Source organism: Thamnophis elegans, chromosome 1 (genome assembly GCF_009769535.1).
Source record: "Thamnophis elegans isolate rThaEle1 chromosome 1, rThaEle1.pri, whole genome shotgun sequence".
Lineage (NCBI taxonomy): Eukaryota > Metazoa > Chordata > Lepidosauria > Squamata > Colubridae > Thamnophis > Thamnophis elegans.
This window is the reverse complement of record NC_045541.1, coordinates 20,720,300-20,738,437: the sequence shown is the minus strand read 5'-3', so window position 1 is coordinate 20,738,437 and position 18,138 is coordinate 20,720,300. Positions and strand designations below refer to the sequence as shown.

Here is an 18,138-nt window from a genome sequence, read left to right as displayed (position 1 = left end):
ATCAGCCAAACAAAAATAAGGGGAAAAACTGAGCCCTTGGAAAGAAAGCTAAAAAGGTAGAATTTGAGTCAGCTTCAGAAATGTAGCTAACGTCACTTGTACCAGAGATAGTAATCATGGCAGTGCAACATAATTCTGTTTATAACTAGGTCATACAATATAGAACCCCAAGATGTGTGAAATTTACACAAGCTCAAAACCTGAGATAAAATTTTTACAAGATGTTCTATAGATGGCATTTAGATCCTAAAAAGTTGGCTTCTATGTATCCGAATTTACAACCCAAATGTTGGAGATGTGGTTCTCTCGATGTTACATATTTCCATATATGGTGGACTTGCCAAAAGGTTAAGGCATTTTGGATAAAAATATGGTGGATTATGCAAAATATTTTTAAAAGAAGGATAAAGTTTACTCCTCAGTTATTTTTGTTAGGTATAAGTACTGACTTTACAGTGGTAGAGATTAACTTGATTTTGCACTTAATAACGGCAGCAAGACTGTTGGTGGCGCAATACTGGAAGAAGGAAGACTTGCCTACAACTCAAGAATGGACATTGAAAGTCACAAATTTAGCCGAGATGGCTAAAATATCTGCATATCTTAAAGACCACTCAAATGAGAGATATAAACGAGACTGGAAAAAATGGATTGATTATATACAAAATAAATACGGGACTAAGAAGTTCCAGATAGCCTATGCTTAAGACCAGGAATGATTTAAGTTGTTTAAAGCTAGCTTAGCAAGAAGGAGCTAAGCTCAATGTAGAGATGTTATTAATTTCTTATTCTTTTCTTCTCAATATATTTTAGACTGTGTTTGTTAAAAATCTATACCATGTACAGGTTCTGGGAAGTCGGGGGGGAAGGATGTGGGGTGTCGGGGGGTCGGGTGGGGGGAGGGACGGATATATATTAGGTTAGACAAGATGTGTTAGATCTCAATGTAATGTGACTTCACATGTATACTGTTCTTTTTTTAACTTTTCTTTAAAAATAGGATAGGCCAAGTATATTGACATGTAGCGGAAATACACCAAGGAGCGGAGGAGTGGGAAAGAAAAAAGATGGGCAGAGAGGGATGGGAGAGAGGGTGGGAGGGAAAGGTGAGAAGGAAGGGGGGAGTGGATGTGGAGAGAGGAGTGGTAGAGGGGGAGGGGAAGTAGGGTAGAGGGGGATGATGGAGGGAAGATAGAAAGTTGGAGGGTGGTGGAAGAAAGAGGTGTATGGAGAGCGGAAGAGTTATATTGGGTTTCTATTTTCTGGGGCATTGTTGACAAGAGGAATTGATGCAATTATTGTTTAATGCTGTATGGCGCTAGCTATGTACAGTATACATGTGAGTGTATGAAAATGAAAATAAAAAAATTGTGGAAAAAAAAATATAGAACCCCAAGAAATTCTGAATGTCTTCCTTTTCACCACAATGACCTGGACTCCATAAAACAATATTCACTGTTATTAACTTCTTTTGAATATGGAACTGCAGTAGAGCATCATAGATGTGACATCATTCCTATACATTTTTAGAGTTTAAAGATACTAGAGCAGGGCTGTCAAACTGGCCATGCCCTGTTTAACGAAGGGGGGAAAAGTCCTGAAATGTCACATGACGCTGCCGAGACGTGAGTTTTGCACCCCTATATTGGTGTTTTTTCTATATGCAAGATCTTTCTCCGCTAGAGAAGACATATACAAAAATAAAGTGCATCAGACTGAATCATTAGCCAATGAACAAGTGTGGGGAAAAAACTTGATCTATTCTTGTGCTATTAGATTAACTGCTATTGAAATCTATAAAGTTAACTTCAGGCAAGTCAATGATTTTTACAGGGGTGCTGACCTTCAATCAATTTATAGTGTCTTAGAACTGTTTCCTGTACATATATATATCACTGGCCAAAGAAATTTATTATGCTCACAGAGGGAATGATGAAAACCTGTTTTAATGAGAGGTGACTACAGTATTTTCACTTCAGCTGTAGTCCTGTGCACACTTATTTGGGAGTGATCTCTACTCTGAGATTTATTTTGCAGTAAATATTTATAGGACTGTACGTTTGAGGATGATGCCTCAATCAAAAATTGAAATCTGACTATTTGTTCACAAATTCTGAGCATCTAAAATGTGAAATACAATAAATCTGTATAATACTAAAAGTCTCTTGTCTGTTTATAATCAAATGAGAAAAACTGTGCATCGTAGGCAACCATTTTTGAACCAAGGTATCCCAATAGGCTAACTCAGTGAATGCATCCAAAATCCAGGAGCGATGACTCCTATGGGATTGAAATTTTGGAAAATTATGAGCCTATCAACGCTGAGCCGAGGTGGCTCAGTGGTTAGAGTGCAGTACTGCAGCCACTTCAGCTGACTGTTAGCTGCAGTTCGGCGGTTCAAATCTCACCGGCTCAGGGTTGACTCAGCCTTCCATCCTTCCGAGGTGGGTAAAATGAGGACCCAGACTGTGGGGGTGATATGCTGACTCTGTAAACCGCTTAGAGAGGGCTGAAAGCCCTATGAAGCAGTATATATGTCTAACTGCTATTGCTATTGCTGTACTGCTGCAGTGCCATGATCATCATTTCCAATGCTTCCTGCCAGTTTCCCATAAGCCAGTTGGGAAGCTGGAAGTAAGTTGCAAGTCCAAGGCCAGCAGACAGGTAAGTGGATGCTGCTAGGTGAGGGAGGAAGCAAGGGGTGTCTGAGAGAGATGAAGCAAGGGAGGAGGAGGAGGGTGTGCAGAGGTATGTAAGAGGCACAGAGCAGGTGAAGGAGAGTATATGAGAGTGTGAGCTAGTGAGGGTGCCTGAGAGGTGGGGCAAGGGTCGGGGAGGGTGCAACAGAGGTTGGGGAGAGTCTGAAGGATGTGAGGAGGTGCAAAAGGGTCAGGGACTACATGAGTGGTAGTAAAGAAATATCTCTAAACAATGTTTCAATGGATCACAAATTGTCATAAAAACATCAGCCGTATAGGATATACTGTTTCTCTATAAAACATTGATTTTGAGTTATTTACACTAGAAATATGAACAGTAGCATTTTAACATTTGCTTGTGACAAGCTATATACATGGGATGAACTCAGACAATTTCTCCAATATCTTATTGGCATGTATGCACCTTCTATAATCGTGGAGTCAATATTCTGTAACTGTGGTGTAACTGAAATGTGTTCACTATTATTACAATAAAAAAGGCCAATCAGTATAAGGGCTGCCCACATGCAAGGACCATCCTCAAGGTCAGAAATTACTTCTGACCTAGGCTTCTTAATTGCAAAAAAGCCAAGAATTTAGGCCAGCCTTTTTAAAAAGCATTGGCTACTTCTGCTGACTGCCGGCAGTTCGAGTCTCACAGGCTCAAGGTTGACTCAGCATTCCATCCTTCTGAGGTTGGTAAAATGAGGACCTGATTGTTGTGGGCAATATGCTGACTCTGTAAACTATTTAGAGAGGATTGTAAAGCATTGTGAAGCGGGATATAAGTCTAAGTGCTATTGCTATTACCGCTATATCATAGTTTTTATAGATTTGTGGATATATAAGCTGCCTTTAATGTAATATTAATTGCTGTTCTGTTAATATTGCTGATGTTTTTAGTTGGTTTTTAGTCCCCAAAATCTCATGGCAAATATGTGGACATAAAACAGAACAAAATAGCTCATTCGCATTTTAGACCACAAACTTGTGAGCAGGAAGACTTCTGAACATACAATCCTATAACATTCACTGTTAAATCCTGAGTTTCTCATCTACTTTGTTGGTTTTTCCTTCAAGTTTAATCTCTCCCAAATACTGCAATTATCTCCCATAAAATCCATTACAACTTCTGGCAGGATTCAAAATAGAAGCTACTGGTTCAAGGATAATGTATTTTAAAGCCTAATAATTGCAGTTAGGTATTTCTGGAAATCTGTGTATAAGTATGTAAGAATGAAATGCATGCATGCATACATGCATGAGAAACTGCATGACTACTGTAAAGAAACTGGTCGGACAGGGTATATGTCCATATTTTGCCCTTCCTCAATTTTTGCTGTAGCTTCTGATACGTTTGCCTGAAATCAACGTAGCTTTCAAGCCAAATTAGGCTGCCAACTCCCACTGTGATAGTTGAAATTATAACATTATAATTTCTCTAACTAAAGGCAGTGAAAGCTTAATAGTATCCTACATTGGAAATCTACAGTAAACCCATATTCTGTCCAACACATTGCCTAAGGGCACCAATGTTATTGTCGACATCTGCCTTGGCACCAGGCTTTCTAATCCTCAGGATTTCTTTAAAGATGTTTTTATTTAAAATTTAATAAAAGGGAATAAATGAAAAGTTAGTATGCTTTACAGAAAAGCACTACTATAAAAAATAGGATATGATTTAATTCCTGGAAGCATTTTTAGAAAATAAGATGGTGAGTGGCTAAAGTCCAGGACTAGTTTTGACATCTGTTGAAGTGGCAGAGACACTTTGGAAATCTACAGTGCTTGTTAAGCAACAACCTGTGTAGTGCAGCTGTGGTTTTTTAACAATGAATTTTACATGTTTACTTGATAGATTTAGGTAGCACAGGTGAGGTGTGAGATAATTAAATAAACAATTTACTGAAAGACAAGTAACAGAGTAACAGAAATAATTACTGCCACACCATATCAGAAGTTACTTGTAGAAATAAGGGAAAACAAGTTGTTGCTTATCTCCTGCATATAACATGTGTACAACAATCACTTCACCAATTGTATCCTAGTAATTGAGTATTTTGAGACTGGGCATACCAAGCATGGAAATCATTTTCAAAATCCCAGATACATCCACCAATTCACATTAGACTATTATATTTTCATTAATTCACATAAAGTGTGTGTGTGTGTGTGTGTGTGTGTGTGTGTGCATATATACACACATTTATATACATACATACATACATACATACATATGTTTTCGTATATATATGCTGGTCTTGTTGTATTGGGGTCTTTTGCTGTGTAACATTGTTATATGGGAAAAGACCCCAATACAACAAGACCAGCATACCTTCACCCGTGAAAATCTACAAAAACATGTGTCTGTGTGTCTGTGTGTCTGTGTGTGTGTGTGTGTGTGTGTGTGTGTGTGTGTGTCAACAAATGTTCAGAAGCAATGATTAAGAAAATTATACTTCTTGGTAACTTGTTAATGGCATATACAATGAGTAAGGGGTAAGAATAATGGTACAAAATGTGATATACGTGGTTGTCTTTTTTTGAGAGCAAATCAGTGAAAAGCCCAAATGATGGTGAATTATGACAACCAAATAATTTATTCATATGGGGAAAACATCAGAGAAACTTCAAAAACCTTTAATGGGACAGCTCTGGCTCTCCTTTTTAATACAGCTAAAGGTAACTAAATGACAATGGTAAATCATCTCTGTACTTTACCAAGAAAATCACCTGAAATATCAGGTTGGGGACAAATTGTCCTAGAGAAAAATCTATGGATGTGACGGTAAGAGTAGACATTGGCTTGATGGCATATAAGCAAGTAAGCAAGCTGATAATAGATACAAAGTTCAGGAATCATTCAATATACATTCTGAAAGTTCTGTAGAAACTAAAGTATTAACATTAATCATTAAAATACCAAACTAGCAAATCAAGTAATGACTCTAGTTGCATTTGTGTATACCTTCCCAGCCTCTCCATTTTAAAGTAACTTTTAAAATTATATTCAAATTTATTTTAACAAAAATAAACAAAAATTAACAAAAAAGCAAAATTAAATATTAAGTTATCTTTATTGAAATAAACTTCAATAATTTGTCATCATTTCTTTCAATTATTTTGTCTGTGATGTTTTGCATAAGTAAGGAAGAATCACAGCCATGACAATAACCAGCGAGGCTCTTCACGTCTGGATGGGGAGGAAGAGACTTCAGCTCAATCTTGACAAGCCTGGTGACTGCGGCTATTTGGTCAAGGGCGTTTCCATTATTGGTCACAGATAGTATAGCACCATGATGGCGAACCTATGGCATGCGTGCCAGAGGTGGCACACAGAGCCCTCTCTGTGGGCGCATGCGCCATTGCCACCTGCTCTTCTCATTTCCAGTGACAGCTGGTCTTCATGGGTGCCGGAGCGCTGGAAACCAGCCAAAAAACCAGGCAGTTTTCCAGGCTGCTTTTGGCCTGGAAAACGGCCAAAAATAGGCATGAATGCACCAGCCACACACATCCCAGTTTGGGCACTCAGTGCCGAAAAGGTTCGCCATCACTGGTATAGCACTTCCCCATTCTAGACTGGTGAGCAACTTGGAAATACTTCTGGACTCACAGCTACTACTCAGAGTAGTACCTCTGGCCAGGAGCACTTTTACACAGGTTCATTCTATGTACTAGATGTACCCCTTCCTTAACTTGAAGGCCCTTCAGTAAGTCACTCATGCCCAGGTCACCTTACACTATATTATTGCAATATGCTCTGTGGGGCTGCTCTTGAACACCATCCAGAAACTACAACTGGTTCAAAATGCAGCATCCCATGGAGTAATTGTGGAATGCAGTAGGAATGGCCTTGAGGGACAGAAGGAAAAGCCATTACTAAGACAATAGTCAGATAAAAGTAAATGACTCAAACAAGATATTCACAAAAATACAGGGAAGGGAAAGTGCATTCAAACTTGCAAGATTCTATCATCATAGCTTTACAATAAAAATAATACTGACACACATAACATTGGATTCTCAGTCTGATCTACCTTGAAGGGCTGAGAGTAATGTACTTCTTGATAGGCCTTTGTGTTACAACTGCTAGATAAGCTGCATTGGTTGCCAATCCATTTTCCAGATGCAATTCAAGGTGTTGGTCATCACCTATAAAGCTTTATGGTATAGTGCTTGAATTTCTGCAGGATCAACTATCACCAATTGTTTCTACTTGCTCAGTACATTCTAGCAGAGTAGTTATGCTCCAGCTCCTTTCTATCAAACACTGTCATCTTACAAAACTGAGGAAGCTTGCCTTGTACTATAACAGCCCTCACTCTCTGGAACAGTTTCTCCCCAGAAATACAGACAGGATCCTCTCCTGGATTTCTGAACAGCTCTTAAAATGCCATCGTAGTCTCAAGCTTGTTTGTGTATATATTCAAGCTGTATATTTTTTAATGGTATTTGTAAGCCACCCAGAGCCTAGTGGAGTGGGCAGCTACACTAAATTTAAATAAATAATGTAATATTATGGTATTATCACAAAAAATATGCTAGAATTTGTATGTGTGTGTGTGTGTGTGAGAGAGAGAGAGAGAGAGAGAGAGAGACAGACAGACAGACAGACAGACATTATCTTTTTAGTATTATTATTTGCATCTTACATTTGGAAAAAAAAATGTGCTCTATCAGAAGCAGAACAACACTGTTTAAAAACACTTGGTGATCTTCTGTGTGAAAGTAAATAATAAAATGCCTTTCTGAAATTTGAATTGCCAGCAATCCAAAATTCTAGTGATACTTTTTTTTGAAAACTGTATTGGCAAACACTGGGAAGGACCAAAGAGAAACAATGAATTAAATGTTGACTAAAGTTGTAATTTATCCAGAGTTTTGGGGTGAAGATTAAGTCTTTATCAGATTAGTGTGTCCAAATAAGCATTCACTTGGTTGGATTAAAAATTATTGACAATGACTTGGAAGATACAGACATGTTAGATAGAAGCGATTTTTCTCATATTGTATATTCTAGATAATTTTTATAGGTAAAACAAAAAAAAGCTATTTTTGTTTTTCTTTGCACTATATAATATATTCCTGTTCTGAAGCACAATGTTATTCCTCAAACAAAACCATTGAAGGGTAAAGTAAAGATCATTTGCAGTCTAGAGCAGGGGTGTCAAACTCAAGGCCCACAGGCCAGATGTGTCATGCACTGGCCACACCCACTCTGGTTTAGCAAAAGGGGGAAAGTCGCGATATGTCATGTGACAACAATGTGACGCCGCGGGTTTGACAACCTTGGTCTAGAGAAACTATGATCAAACGTAGAAGACTGATTAATGATGGAATGGAAACATTCTCATGCATATATATAATTTATTATTAAGGTTTTTTTTTTTATTTCAACGTATCTATAGTGAATAATAACATAACAATCTTACTTGATCTATTCCTAAACTAATTTTCAGGGAACAAGATTCCCCAAATATAAGAAATATTACAAGTGACAAGGAGAAGCGTACTGTAGAATCTACAGTAGTTTTGTCTTCATCTCACTGCATTGTCTGTTTAATTTCAACATACCTGTAAATAAAACCATTGTTTAGATCTTGCTCCGATCTGATGCCATAAAGATAGATTTAAACTCAACATAAGAGCAATAATATTTGCTTAATATATAGCAACTCAAAGGAAAAGCAATCTTTGTTTACACATAACAAAATGACTGAGCTAAGCTCTGCTCATGGTTTCCAAACTAAACAGAATGAGCTGAATTTGAACATCGCACTAAGCCATTAATCACAATTTACAAACCACCACTGCCAGGTTCACATGTTAAGTCAAAATCAAACAATCCATATTTAGGCTTATTCAAAATTTGCACTAGGCCAATTTTTTAAACCAGCCTGCTAGAATTCAGTGTAAGGTGTAACTGCTCTTATGCGTTTCATGTGAAAGCTCACACACCTGTATAAGCTTTATGCATACATATATTATTTGCCTATAGAAAGAAGGATATAGTGTAAAGTGAACTTTTCAATATTATGCTAAGACCATTTTACACTTCTTTAATGGTGGAAAGAAGTAAGGCTGTTTTCAGCTCTCTTATCCAACTAAGTATCTCTTGCTGTATGTATGTATACACCGGGGGTGGGTTCCTGCCAGTTCTAACCTCTTCTATAGGAGAGGTTCCACAAATCTACAGTGCCGTTTAGAACCGGTTGCAGCTCCCTCCCCCCGCCCGTCCGCACATCATCAAGATGAAGAGCGAGAGGAGGAATTCTGGGAGTTGAAGTCCACAAGTCTTAAAACTGTCAGGTTTGAACACCCCTGGGGTTTTTTTCCTAAAGGGTTAGGGGTGCAAGGGTCTTGTAACTTGACAGCTTTAAGACTTGCGTGCTTCAAATGCCAGAGTTTCTGAGCCAACATTTTGGTTGCTAAGCAAGATTCAGATTCAGATTTAGTTTATTTGTATGCCGCCCTTCTCCAGGAGGGACTCAGGGTGGCGAACAACTCAAAAGGGGAAAAGGGAACATAAAACACAATACACGTATTAAAATAAACAAGAATCATACAGCCATACAAGTCGAGAGGGGAGGGGAACTCATCAACCCCAGGCCTGCCGGCACAGCCAGGTTTTGACGGCTTTCCGGAAGGCCTGGAGAGAGGTGAGGGTCCAAATCTCCGCGGGGAGTTCGTTCCAAAGGGCCGGAGCTGCCACAGAGAAGGCCCTTCCCCAGGTGGCTGGTGGATGGAACCCAGAGGAGGCCCACCCTGTGTGATCTAACGGGTCTTTGGGAGGTAATTGGCAGCAGGCGGTCTCTCAAGTACAAGAGCATTGTTAAGTGAATTTCACCACATTTTACAAGTTGACCACACCCACCCAGTCACATGGCTGGCAAGCCAGTCCCACAAAGCAGGCCACACCTACAGAAGAGGTTCTAAAAAAATTTGAAACCCACTACTGTTGTACACACACACACACACACACACACACACACACACACGTATATGTATATATACAGGTAGTCTCACAATAGTTCATTTAGTGACTGTTTTAGACCATAAGGCACTGAAAAAAGTAACTTATGACCTTTTCATGCATATGATGGTTGGGGATCCCCATGATCACATGATCAAAATTCAGACACTTAGCAACTGAGTCATATTTATGACAGTTGCAATGTCCTGGGGTTACATGATCACCTTTTCCGACCTTCTGACAAGCAAAATCAATGGGGAAGCCAGATTCACTTAACAACCATGTTGCTAACTTAATAATGATGGTGATTCACTTAACTGTGGCAAGAAAGGTTGTAAAATGGGGCAAAACTCACTTAACAATGGTCTCACTTAGCAACAGAGATTTGAGGCTCAATTGTGGTTGTAAGTTGAAAACTACCTGTACACGTGTTAAATTTCTTCAGGAATTACCACTACCATGTACATACTTTTATGCAAATTAATATATGAAACTTACTCACAATAAGAATGCTACAATTATAGCATTAGATCAATATTATCAATGATTGCCTGAGCTATGATTGCCTAATAAAAAGAAACACTGAATTCACACTTAATTATAAACATTATTATAATTATAAACACATTAGATCCACTGAGATCCAACGCAAAATAAATAAGAATTACAGTAAAGTTTTATATCTTTCCTTTGAAAAATGAACATAAGAAAAAGTATAACAGAATAATTTTTCATTAGCTTAAAGGTCCATTTGAAACACTCCTTAAATGCAGTAAAGTTCCTTGCAAGTTTTATTAATGTTCACAAAAACAAGTGAAATTCAGGCATTGGTGAGAAAAAAAGGCATATCCAAATAATATTCTGAAATAAATCTGCAAATCCATTATACCTTTCTTAGTTCTAATTAGGGTTTTCTCCCTTTTCCATTTAACTCTTTTCATTTTTTAGTATCTCTCATGGACACCTTAGCAGAAGCTATCAGCTTTGACAGAAGACAAAAGTTCTGGCAGTGAACCATAAATTGGCCATTTCCATAAAAAGAACTACTAAATGAGAAACCATGTGCTCAGTATATGAAACTAATTTCATGCTTTCAAAAGCACACAGTGGCTTCTAGCAAGATAGTGGCCCTGGGACTTGCAAAGACAGATTGGCTAAATAGAAATAGGTTTTCTGCTGGTTAGCCATGCTTTACATGTACTGTTAGTAAATAGAAATTCTCGAATCTTCTGTCAAACATATATACATTCTCTTCCATAACTCTGGGGTTGAAAGCTATAAAAACAACTGCCTTGTGAACAAATTCACAGCAAAAGGCATGAGATGGCTTAGCTTCTCATGGAAGGACTGCAGAGCACTATTCATTCTGTAACAAGAAATTATTTTTCTTTCCTATTGGATATTACCACCCATCCCTAAAACAAATATCCAAAGAGGAATAGCCATTTCAACTATAAGCAAGCAAATAACAAGATTTGGTGAATAATTTACAAACTGAAATGATTGGGCAGAACTTTTTAGGCATGTAAACATAACTTAATCCTCTGACATGTTGTTTTTAAACTTAAGGGACTGATAATGTGAATTCCAGAGATTATTACCAGCAATGTATTCAGGTCTTTAAAAAAGATTTGCAACGTTTAAATGTCATATTTAATTAAAATGTTGTTAGGCAGAAGTTATAGGAATTTTATGCCTCTTATAAAACAAGTTAACATTGCAAACAAATTACTAGAGGTTGTCCCATATCTGACAGGTCATATCTTTTTAATACTGACAAAATCAGATACATATCATGTCAGTATATTGCTTTTGCTTTTAACTTTATTAGCTGAAAGACACATTTGCCATTTATAGTTCAAGTCAAGCTTTTCATAAATAGGATTTTATGCTCTGCAGTTTGTTTCCTGACCACAAGTATATAATCACACTGATGATTAATTAGCCTCATTAGTTAATCATCAGCTTGTCATATTGTATCAATAGATGTGTGTTAATGTATTTGAAATGCATAATAACTGTTCTGCCAGGACAGTCTATTCTGGTAATAAATACTATACCAGCAATATAGAAGAGACAGCCCATTACATAGAATTGCATTTGCAATGCATGATTAGTTATAATCAGAAAAATAATAACCTGTTTTTCCCATAATTTTTTTTTTAGCCTTGGTGTTCTTTTGCTATAGATAACAAACAAAATTCCGCTTCCAAACATGTGAGGATTACAAGGCTGCATCTCATTTTGAAATGAGTATAATTCATGAGTATAATAATGTTTATATTTTTTTAAAAAGCATTGCTCACCTCTGCTAGGAAGTCCATTCCACATGATGGTACTGCCGTGCTAAATATCCAGCTTGTAAAATAAACCAGGCTAGAAATTCAAAACTTCCAATTTGTGACCAGCAACAGAAGATGGGTTGGATACTATAGAGACCTGGATCTCCAGCCCTGATCATCTGTGTGCCAGGAAACTGTTATACCAGTGCAGCTTCAAACCTTCTCCACTGCTGGCTTATTTGCACTGCTCATTGAAAATCCTTTACACGCTGGCAGCATTTTAGGGAAGGACAAGCATACTGAGTCATTTGTAAAGAAATTGCAGCAATTTTAGTTCCACACATTCACTTGTACTGAAATATACACACACAGCACTGTTAAAGTAGAAGGTCTTTGGAGTGGATTTATACTGAGAAACGAACAATCTTCAGGCTTCATTATCAATGCATGGAATCAACTGCAGTGATCAGACTCCAGCAAGGCAGATTATTACGAAATGGCTCTACAGAGATAGCTTCAAACCATAAAGAATCATCTTCCTAAAAGCGTGTGAGTGTTAAAATTAGAGCTAAATTCTCCACAGGGAGAGGGAGCATTCATAGTCAATATGTTAATATGTATTATTGGGCTTGATTTAGAAATGAAAAATGACATGTTGACCGTGGGTTTTTCTCCCCCTTGTTTATATGAAAATGCACAACACATGCTCAGAAAGGAAACACTGGTTTATATCCTGCTGCCATAAAATAGCCTGAAAGCCTCCCCACACCCCACTCAAAAGAAATGGACATGGAAAACTAAATGGACATGGAAAACTCTACTCCCACTATGGATTGTTGACTGTGTAAATGTAGGCATCTGACGCTTAGACCTGCACCTTTAAAATGTTTACTTTCTGCCCTACTGCTCTTTTCTCTTTTGATGTAGGTCGCTTCTTGTTCTCCCAAGATTTCTAATCATTTTGCCCCCTTAGTCCCTTGTCTCAGCCTGTTCCCTGTTGCCTCTAGCATTGTTACAGTCACTCATCCACCACCTTTCATTCATTGCAGCTGCTTCAGCTCATGATGTCTTTGCACAAAACAGTTAGGCTAACTCTGTAGCAGATTTCTTTCGACACCAAAAGATGCCCTCTCTTTGGAAACTGCCCTCACTGCTGCTCTCCTATCAGAGCTCTTTGTGGAGTTTTTTTCCCCCAGAAACCAACAAACAGAAGGGAAATTGGAGGCCACCTGTATGTTTCAGCTTTTGATTGCTTCTTAAATCTTTGGCAGTCATTCTGTGCCTTTGTATTCTCCCTGGCAGTGCTTTGTTGCTATGTCATTCTCCTGGGCTTTTTCTTCCATATTGTCTGAGTTGTTAGCTTTTGCTTTCTTTCATAACACATCCAGATTGTTCCCTTGTGACTTCAATCTTTGAGAAAAAAAATCTAGCTACCTCTTGTCTTCAAGTTACATTTCCACCACTGGCACCCACTTTTCATTTCTTCCACTTGCTGCCATGGTCACTCCACTGATCTTTCAGAACTGTACTCTTTAGCTCTTTCCATTATGGATTTTTTTCCTGTTTGAACATCACACTGTCACTTTTAATACATCCTCCCCATCTCACTGTTTGTACCAGTCAACATCTTGCTTGTACTGTGACCTACAATCTAATAATATCTTTCTTGAGGTTTATTTCCATTATTTATCTCCAACTTCTATCTCTTCTTAGACTTCTTTTTCTTTACTCAGCCAATGCTCCACTGTTCTAGCAAACTTGACATGTATGTTCATGACTGCATTTGGTCTGTGTCCCCAAGTTGCTAAGCCTATGCTAAGGAAAAATCAAACTATCTAACTGCTCTTATTCATTTAAATTTCAACTGTCCTTCCTAGTATTTTATCTTCCTAACTTGTATTACAATACAGGGCAAATTCTGAAATTATTTTCTGCATTTCATGCTGTACTTAGTCCTCTTTCTTTACTTCAAGTATTACTAGCTTCCATAGGAAAACTAATTAGCTGTCTTGGTCTCCTACTATTTTCTCCAGACTTCATCTCTTTCAGTATTTATTGATGAAATTTTCTCCATTAAATCACTCAACTTGCCACCTTAAATTAACAGATCTGATTTATCTATTATCTATTCTTAATAAATCATAGCCTTCTTTTTTCTCTCTCTTTCTTCTACTGCAGGGGTGTCAAACTCAAGGCCTCACCACGTGAGTATTAGGACTTTTCCCCCTTTGCTAAACTAGGCGTGAGTGTGACCAGTGCATTCAATGATTCAAATATACCAATATCTTATTTATTCTGGAATAAAGCGCCTTGTAAATTTTAATGTCTCTTCTACACCCCGCAATTATAAGCATCACAATAAGTAAATCCAGCTTATTATATCAATTTGGCATTTTAAAACTATAGATGCCTGAAAAGACACAATTGTTTAATCACACATATCCAGTAATCCAATAGAAGTGAATATATAGTATGTACCTCAGGGTTGAGCCAGGGATTCTATACCTAATAATGTCAGATACCTGGGGCAAAAATATCTTCTTTCTAAAATGCAGCTCCAAAGTCAAAAATATTGCTTGTCTCATGCTTACTATTCCCAAGTCTTAATATTTTTTTAAAAAAATATTTTCCATGTTTAGCAACTTACTTTCTCATCTCTCCCTGTCTCTTTCTTCTCCTCCCCATCTTTGCATTTTAGATAGCAGGAGAAAGGGATTTGGCCAGTTTTGCTAATAGAATCTTAAAATGCCGGGTGCTACTATCTAAAATCAGAGGTGGGGAACGATGGCCCTTTTATGACTTGTGGACTTCAATTCCCAGAATTCCTGAACCAGCTTGGGAATTCTGGGAATTGAACTCCACAAGTCATAAAAGGGCCATCATTTCCCATCTCTGATCTAAATGATACTGAATGCTTATCAAGTCAACAGGATTTATGCATACTTCTTCTCAAATACAATTTCCACTTAGAATATCAATTTGAATTTGATATTGTGACTTTAGATTATAAAAAGAATATAGAGACATGATGGCGAACCTATGGCACACGTGCCAGAGGTGGCACGCAGAGCCCTCTCTGTGGGCACATGCACTGGCCATCTGATCTTTGGGTTTCCGGCGCTCTGGCACATATGCATTCTGGTTTGGGCACTTGGTGCCGAAAAGGTTCACCACCACTGATATAGAGTATAAAACTAGACAGGTTTATGCAACTCCCAAATTTGTGTATTAAGTTGTAAACAGCTGAATAAACTAGAGATTCAGAATTTCATCTTGGAGAACTCTGCTTAAGAGTTGTTTCTAACAGAGCAACAATAGCCAACCTTTTTACAATAGGTAGTATGGTTCATGTGTAATAACATGCAATGGGGCATAGTTCTCTTCTGCAGTATCATTGTGTGGGATCCTATCCTCATTCTTTCCTCTGTTCATCTCCTATTCAATCCAAAGCAATAATATGTAGTGGGATACATCATGTTCCCTCATCACATAGACTACAAACTTCCCTTCTTGGTAACTGGCAGTTCTCTGGTGTTGTATACAAACATTATCCCCATATAACCTTAACATTTATACTTAGAAGGCATAATTAATGAGACAACTGGCATCCAGTACATTGATTAGAACAAAAGATTAGAAACAGGGAGACTCACTTTCCTATGTCATTCACTGGTAATCTTAGGACTAGCTCTCAGTAACCTACTTTTCAAAGACAAAATTGGAGAATATAAATCAAACACACTTGGGCTATGTGAAGTGTCAAAATGATTCAATTTGAAAAGAGATTTGATTGAAGGCCCATTTGAATTAAATGTTCACAGTAAAATCAATTTCAGGTGTCAAACCAAATCACATATTCCAACACTTTGAAAACATTTAAATGCAATTCAGATACCAGATGCTTTGCAGTTTCAAACCTGGTTGCAGTTTAACTTCTACATATGCAAAATTGAAGCCGGTTGAGTGGTGAACAACAGGCTATTTTTTATTGACATGAGGAAATTTTATTTATTCAAAGTTAGCCTGTGGAGTCCTTGATGTATAGTAATATTGCTTTCCTGTTTTTAATCTCTTGGTTTTGTTTTGGAATTTGTTAGGTTGACTTGGAAGGAGAGATATTTATTTTGTTATTCCCTTTTGAACTTTTGCTCTTTTTATATATGATACTCTATCTTTCCCAAAATCTATAAATATAATCTAAACTTTGTCTTTTTATCTGGCCTGCCAGTCACATCTATAAACTGTTTGCAGTTCAATTGTTTTAGTCTCCTTTCCCTTTTCATTCCCTAATAAAAACAAAAAAGGCATTTACTTTCTTGTTGACTTTGCCCAGTCTAGCATTGAATGAATCTTCTTCACTGCATGAGTGCAGAATGAACTAGCATTGTAGGCTATCAGGAATGCCTTGATTGTCTACATGTGTAGATTTCCCTGATATTGTATGCTATATGCTAAATAATAACTGTATGAATCTAAAATACTAGATACTGTAGACAATACTATGTACAATACAGCCTATTTCTTTATATTATACATTACATATGCAATATTGATTTAAAAAATCACTTTTTTAATTGTTGCCCTGATATTTCAAAATACAACAATTTTAGAAAATGGTAAACTTGACAATCAGCTATGATGTCCTCCAACCCAGAAAAGCAAATGATCAGAGAGAGTAGTACATTCTCTGTTCTTAAATGTAAGCTTTATTTTTAAGAAACTTTTTTAACTTTTAAATATTACACTTTCTTAAGGTCACCAGATTTTCAGATTGGTAAAGAGGGACACCTTTGACCCGGGGGGGGGGGGGAGTTGATTAAAAATTTTATACGGAGCAACAAAAATTTTCATACAACGCAAAAATAGTATTGTAATATATTTTTTTATTTCAACATAACTACAATTTACAAATATAAATTGTAACTGTTGCCAAACATCAAAATTTGGATCACGTGACCATGAGGATGCTGCAATGGTCGCAAAGTGTGAAAATGGTCGCTAAGTGTGAAAAATGGTCATCAGTCACTTTTTTCAATGCCATTGTAACTTTGGTCACTATACCACCTTTCTGGCCACAGTTCTTAAGTGAATAACTGCAGCTGATAAGTTAGTAACATAAGTGAATCTGGTTTCCCCATTTGACTTTGTCAAAAGGTGATTATATGACCCCAGGACACTGAAACCATCATAAATACAAATCTGTTGCCAAACATCAAAATTTTGATCGCGTGACCATGAGGATGCTGCAACGGTTGCTAAGTGTGAAAATGGTCGGTAAGTGTGAAAAATGGTCATCAGTCACTTTTTTCAATGCCATTGTAACTTTGGTCACTAAGCCCATTATACCACCTTTCTTGCCACAGTTCTTAAGTGAATAACTGCAGCTGGTATTTTGTATTTTGGATAGAATCTTTTTTTAAATAGCCTAAGACAATTTAAAAAAAGAATCCACACAGAATGAATTGAAGTAAAACATTTCAAACTATTCTTTCTATGCACAATATATTTCAAAGTATTGTCCATAGAATTTTTAAACATGGTTTCACTTCAATTTATTTTGGATAGAATCTTTTTTTAAAATAGTCTAAGACAATTTAAAAAAAGAATCCACAGAGAATTTTTAAAAATCCTATGCACAATAAATAAAATATTATTTTAAAATACATTAAAAAAAGAAAAGAAAAAAACCCAGCTCACTTACCAGCAGGCTTGCAGTACAAGTCAACCCAGAATGATGTAGATGTTAATACAAAGAACTGAGCAAATTGAAATGGTGAAATTAGTCAGGGAAATATTTTTCAAAGAAACTTTGCCACCATTTTGGAGCAGACCTCCAACCTCCGTGCCCCTCCCCTCCAGAAAATCCAGGAAGTAACAGTCGCTTCCCTCTCTAGCCAAGTGTTTCCTGGAGCTCTATGGTACTTGGTCATTTTTTCTTATAAAAGTGAGTAAAAGTGGCGCGGGGGGGGTGTCCGTTTTGTTGCTTTAACATTTTAATATCTTCAATGAAAGTACTGAGACAGAGAGAGGGATTAGACAGTCTTTTGTCTTGCTCCGGTTAGGATTTCTTAAGCAAATCCACTGGGCTTTCAACATGAAGCCAGAAAATCGGGACTTTTTAAAAATGGCCTGGGACATGGGACAAATTGTTATAAAGCGTGATTGAAATCGGGACGTCTGGTCA

At 37.3% G+C, this 18,138-nt stretch overlaps 1 protein-coding gene and 1 long non-coding RNA gene across 2 annotated transcripts in view; one reads left to right on the top strand and one right to left on the bottom strand.

Annotated features, from left to right (window-relative positions):
* Nucleotides 1-18,138, bottom strand: part of ZNF385B (zinc finger protein 385B) — a 239,539-nt gene that overhangs the window by 153,747 nt on the left and 67,654 nt on the right. The window lies entirely within an intron of this gene.
* Nucleotides 12,422-18,138, top strand: part of LOC116504518 — a 35,199-nt gene continuing 29,482 nt past the window's right edge. Inside the window, exon 1 of the long non-coding RNA XR_004254818.1 lies at nucleotides 12,422-12,503. This is a non-coding gene — a long non-coding RNA (uncharacterized LOC116504518). The remainder of the gene's footprint in view (nucleotides 12,504-18,138) is intronic.